We start from the raw sequence: 6,866 nt of genomic DNA on the forward strand, positions 1-6,866 counted from the left end.
CAGACTCCTACAGCCTCCTGGCATTGAGAAAAGGCAGCCAGAGCATTACTTGGATCATGGGGATATAAAGCTGTTTATCATCAGCATACTGATCTATGAATCTGATTAAATGAAATGTAGCCTATGAATGGTTATATCTTTTAATAAAATGTTTGTCACAAAAGATGTTATCCAAACTCCAATTTCAAGCTAAGACAGAATCAGTAGATTGAGTCTGGATGAATGGGATTCAACCTGTCTTATATTACCAAGACTTCCTCTGAATAGATTCATAGCTTGCTGGTGTTCCATAATAACAATTCCATCTGCACTAATATCTTTGATTGTACATTGGTTCCCCTTGGAGATGATCAAAAATGCAGTTACTGCCAAATATACTAATAGAAGTTTCAATTGAGAAATTAAGCCAGTTCTATTTTAGTTTCAGTAGCTCCATGTCAATTGTCAAGTCTATTTGAAGCATCCATTTTGAGTCATTTATCCCATAAATGCCCACAAATTCCCTAAAACATGGAACTAGTTTGAAAGCCATCGGTTGAAACTTTCTTCATTCTGAATGTCAGGTGGAAACTACAATATAGTTCTTCTTTTGGTGCTTTCGTGAAACTTCTTTCCAAGTGTTGTTAAACTGATGTAAAGTTTTGGTTACTGCAGCATATGCACTATTTGATCCCTTTAATATTGCCTAATAAATATATTGTAGAGTCCAAAAATGTTTAATGTTGTTTAGATTATGTGACCTGTTGGGTTTTTTTTTTCATGCTTCCTTGGACATTGTTTTAAGTGCTACAACTTATGGCTATGTTAACTAAGATAGTACCTTTTGTTTTTATATAGTTAAGACTTATAGTTTTTCTCCAAATATCATCTGTCATGAATTTAGTACACAGTAAAAATTTAATTTTCATTCACATGAAAACTATTCAAACACATGGAGTCTTTTCCTAATAGCAACTGTTTCCATTTAACCAAAGCATTGAAGCAACCATTTATTGCTGAATTGTGAAATGGGACTGGTTTGTATAATCAGAAAGCATTCTCCCTCCCCAGTTAGTTGTTCTTCGCAATGGGAGCATTATCGTTAGTGATGAATATTTGATCATATTGTTGGCTTCTTTCAAAATTATGTCATCTATATGAAAACAAGTAATGTACTAGAGTTGTCCAGTATGATTGTATGCAATCAGGCAAATGATAACAATTCTAAAACAAGCAGATTTTTTTTCAAGCTAGATTTATTACTTTGGGGGGAAAGGTCAAATTCCCAGCAAGTCTGTGCTATGCTGGCTTTCGTCAGTGGATCCTAATGCATAAGTAGTGTTTTTGGCTGAGAAGTATCAAGGAAAAAGTGACAAAAGTACTAAGGATTATTCAGTTTCTTGTTAGCATTAATATTGCTAGAACTTGCCAGAACTTCTTACTTACGAAGCAAAGTATATATTTATTTCTAGGATCAGGTTTTCCTCTTACCAAATACTTTTAATGGTACTAAGAAATGGTATTAAGAAAATGGTACTAAGAAAATCAATAAAAATCAAATAGCAAGCAAAATAGTCAATTAAAATAATTTAAAATAGCTTTAAAATAATATCAAAAACATAGACTAAAAATGTCACATCCATAAAGTTACTTTGAATGATAACATAGGAACCATAATGATCAAAGGACTAAGAAAAATAAAAAGTCTTTGTCAGGCTCCAAAAAGGTACCAAAGGCGACATCAGATGGTTCTTTCTTGGGAATGTGTAATGGGAAATGCTGCTGAAGTTTTTTTAAAGAACTCAGGATCATCCACACATACCAATTTCTGTATTTAGAATTATATAATATTGGCCCACTGGGAATCAATTCCAAGTTTTGATAAAGAGAGGGGGGGGGAAGAATGCTTGCTTTGGTGTTTTTTTTTTAAATTTAAAAGTATATTCTCACACAAAATTATGTTTGTGTTACCACAGGAATAGTGTAATACTTATCACAATCTGTAATACAGCTATAATGATATGAAAAAGTAAATTTACCATGTCAGACAACGAACTATAATTTCAGGCAAACAAACCACAAAAATAAGCCAAATATAGAAGAAAAATTGGTTGTTTTATTTTATAAATACATTAGTTGCTGATTCCAGATAATAACAATATCATGTTACAAGTTGGAAAGTTGATCCCACAATCTTTTCGATATTAGCTATTTTCAGATATATCTATGATTTAACAATGGGCAAATGAGCCTACGTTTTGTGCATTCTTCAAATTATCTATCTCATTGTTGTGCGTAATATGACTTTTCATTCCTCTAGCGTAAATGGACAATAATAAGAGGAATAGACTCATTTACTCCATTTTAATTAAACGTAATGCATAAATATTAGTTTAACTATGATTTGTGAAAGAAAGGTAATTTCAGGTTGTTTAGATAAATTAGACTAATTTTAGTTTTCTGTTCAAAGTAATAAACTGTATCCAGTTGAAAATGGAAGAAAATGCATCTTCTCTCCTTTGTACCTATTCTAGATCTGGATAGTACAAAGAGAAGCAAGACTAGGCATAGAATTTAAAAGAATAATTTATAGTTACTTTTATAATAATATAAAGAGTGGTGTATAATATATCACTAGTAAATTTCCACTAGCTTAACAGGATTTTATTTACTCTCTTTTCCTTACTGCAGTAGCTGGCCTGCTCTCTAAGTCTTCTTCAATAGGATAAAAGAACACAGAGGGAAAATTTAGACAACCTTGGCAATTTTAAGATATCTGAATTTCAATTTCCAGAATTCCCTAGTCAGCCACACTGGTTGGGGAATGCTGAAAGTTGAAATCCAGAGATCTTAAACTTGCAAGATTGAGAAACACTAGTTTAGAGGAAGGATTAGCCCACCTCTTCTTCAACTGAATACTCATTCTATTAAGGGAAGCATAGCACAATGTTCCATCCAGAAAGGGAAAAAAGTGACACTAATCCAGGGGTGGGTTCGTATACCAGTGGGTATTGGTTAGCTTTGTGTGTGCTGCCTGCGCACCCACCACGCTTTCCTCACACATGCACAGTTGACTGTAATTTGTTCTGTGCATGCACAGAAACATGCTGGCAATGGCAGAAGAGACCAGGGAACCAGTTCGGGAGCATTGCAAGCCTGGGTTACTGCCGGTTTTGCGACCCAGGCTGAATCACCACTACCGGTTCAATCGGTTTGGCTGAAAATGGAGCATTTAGCAGCTCAGCTACTTACCTTCCAGCAATGGTAATTAAAACGAGGGGAATCAGATGTGCCACACAATTGAGATGAGCTAGAAAGCAGGATATAAAGGATAGGATAGAGCAGGGGCAGGTAGGCAGGCACAGCTGATCATCAGAGTGAACTGGTTTGCTCCCAGCTGATTGTCAGAGCTACCGGTTCACCCGAACCAGTCCAAACCATTAGAATCCCACCCTACGCTAATGTATTATCACTTAAATTGCATTAATATGCTAATCAAGCTTGCTTTTACAGCAGCAAACTATTGTTTTTCTATAGTGTGCATATATGCAAGCAAAGTCATTCAGACCTTTCTGATGGTTGGACTTTTCTGATATATATATATATTTACGAATTAGATTTACAAGTTACTTTTAAAACTTAAATTTCATACATTTTGATATATTATTTCATGAGTTCAGACTTCATGAGTGAAATATCTTAGATTGCCGCATGCCAAGGAATATATTGAAAAGTTATTTGCATAGGTTCCTTGGTGCAGTATTGGTGTGGCAATTTCTATCTGTGGTGAGATATATGGAGGTTTGATTTCTTGTCACCTTGTTTAATGAAGTTTTGTTTCTATTTTTGACTTTTGGTTATGCTTTGAAATTCAGTGCACATCCATTCTTTTTAAATTATTATGCTAAATTCTCACTGTACATGTGTATTTAAGCTCATTGCAACCAAGACTCTTACAGTTTTGTATAAACATGTTGAAATGACATTCTGTAATGTACACTATCTTTAAATAATTGATTTATTACCATATCAATTAGTGTTTTGGTCAAAAGATTAATGTCATAACCTTAAAGCACTATTGTAGGTCAGCTCTGCTGTTGTTCTTAAACCACTTAAATTTCATTAAAGCCAGTTTGCCTTATTTTTGAGTAACTGACATGCACAAGATAATTGATAAAGTAATCTAGCACCTTAGTTGTATAATATAGCACCAGCTTGAGAGTTAAATTGGTATGACAATATACCAACACATTTTGGTCTAGTGGTTAAGGCACCAAGCTATAAAGTAGAAGATTGTGAGTTCTGCCTTAGGCACAATATCCAACTGGCTGATTTTGGCCCAGCATCCTATTTCAGCCTGGCATATCAGGCTCAGGTGGAAGCCATTCTGTCAATTCCTGTCACAACCAGTGGATCAATATTTGGTTGATCTGAAAAAAAAACTAGACCTTGCACTTGCAGGAAAATTCTAGGAAGAAAAAAAATACTGGTGGACTGGCAATTTTGTTGGAATCAGAAAATGGGCCATGTGACCAGTCACAAATCTCTTGTCTTTTTTGAGAGAATTTTAATTTTCCTTTAAAAATGTCTGCACATATTGGCCAAATTTACACTTTCCAAATTGGAACTCTGCATATTTGCTGAAAATGAAATAGTGGATGGGTGATTGGTGTTTCAGATATCTGCTATAGGATTATCCAAGGCCACAATAATTTAATTAATTAATGTTAGCACAGATACATACTGTAGCTTCGGGTTGAGTTACTTGATCAAGCACCCATTGATATTAATGGCTATTTAAGAAAATGAGCATTTTTCAGCCTTCCGTTTATGTAAACTTGAAGTTTTGAAACTTTGTAAACTCAAAGAATATTTCCCACATCAATTTGTTTACCAAGCAACCCAGATGTGTCTGCCAGGTAATATGTACATCTGCCAAAAGATGATAAGGTGACAAAATTAGTGGACCAGAGGAATGCCATCGATATAGTTTACTTGGACTTCAGTAAGGCATTTGATAAGGTAGACCATAACCTACTACTAGATAAAGTAGAAGAATGTGGGTTAGACAGCATCACCACCAGATGAATTCATAACTGGCTGACCAACTACACTCAACGTGTAGTCCTCAATGGAACTGCATCTATATGGAGGGAAGTATGCAGTGGAGTACCTCAAGGCTCTATTTTAGGCCCAGTACTCTTCAACCATCAATGATTTGGATGAGGGAATAAATGGGGAACTCATCAAATATGCAGATGACACCAAGCTGGCAGGAATAGCCAACACTCCAAAAGACAGGCTTAAGATACAGAAGGATCTTGACAAACTTGAACATTGGGCACTATCTAATAAAATGAAATTCAATGGTGAAAAGAGTAAGGTTCTACATTTAGGCAAGAAAAACAAAATGTACAGGTACAGTAAAGGTGGTACCTTGCTCAATAATAGTAACTGTGAGAGGGAGCTTGGAGTCCTAGTGGACAACCATTTAAATATGAGCCAAAAGTGTGCAGCAGCTGCCAAAAAAGCCAACACAGTTCTAGGCTACATAAACAGAGGGATAGAATCAAGATCACATGAAGTGTTAATACCACTTTATAATGCCTTAGTAAGGCCACACTTGGAATACTGCATTCAGTTTTGGTCGCCACGATGTAGAAAAGATGTGGAGACTCTAGAAAGAGTGCAGAGAAGAGCAACAAAGATGATTAGGGGACTGGAGACTAAAACATATGAAGAACGGTTGCAGGAACTGGGTATGTCTAGTTTAATGAAAAGAAGAACTAGGGGAGACATGATGGCAGTGTTCCAGTGTCTCAGGGGTTGCCACAAAGAAGAGGGAATCAAAATATTCTCCAAGGCATCTGAGGGTAGAACAAGAAACAATGGGTGGAAACTAATCAAAGAGAGAAGCAACTTAGAACTGAGGAGAAATTTCCTGAGAGTTAGAACAATTAATCAGTGGAACAGCTTGCCTCCAGAAGTTGTGAATACTCCAACACTGCAAGTCTTTAAGAAGATGTTGGATAGCCATTTGCCTGAAACAGTATAGGGTTTCCTGCCTAGGCAGGGGGTTGCATTAGAAGACCTCCAAGATCCCTTCCAACTCTGCTATTGTATTGTATTGTATTGTATTGTATTGTATTGTATTGTATTGTATTGTATTGTATTGTATCGTATGGCTCATCATCCAGACACACTAGGCATTGCCACTTCTACAAACTAGATCTGTACACCTTAGAATATAACCAATATAGATTTTACAACTCAGATGAAGACCAGTAATAGTTGACAGTAATCAAATTCCTTCCTGAAATGCTTCTCTGTCATTACTAATTTTTTTCACTGAGAAATCCTAAACTTCTAGCAAATACGGTTTAACCATCTTTGGCAGAAACCAACATAGCTGATAAATATTATGTGATTTTGTGTTAATCATACAGGTAATTTAATAACATCATTATATAATTAAGATAGAAAAATCAGTTCCTCAACCAATGCACTGAAAGTCCTTTAGGTCTATGAACAAGCCTGCTGCCTGTTTTAAGAAGCTGCTCGTATGAAATAGCTTATGTTGTATTTGTTTCAATTAACAGTGTGTTTATAATGGATAGGTAGATGAAGCATAGTTTCTCTTAAAACTAAATGAACTAAACGGGCATTGCTTTTCAACAGAGCCAGGATTTTGCCCTAGATTAGCACCATTTTGCATATTTTAAAAAGTCATATACACCAGTTTGGTAGTAAAGTTTTGTGGTCTGAGTTATTAAAAGATAATATTCCATAGAATCAGGTTATTTATATCAATGTAGAAGAATAATGATCACTAAAATATAAATGCATGTATATTCTTTCTAATAGTTTCAGCTGCAATACACAATCAG

The sequence above is a fragment of the Thamnophis sirtalis genome, unplaced genomic scaffold (assembly GCF_051295495.1).
Source record: "Thamnophis sirtalis isolate CommonGarterSnake01/CBP01778 unplaced genomic scaffold, rThaSir2_p1.2 scaffold_2, whole genome shotgun sequence".
Classification (NCBI taxonomy): Eukaryota; Metazoa; Chordata; class Lepidosauria; order Squamata; family Natricidae; genus Thamnophis; species Thamnophis sirtalis.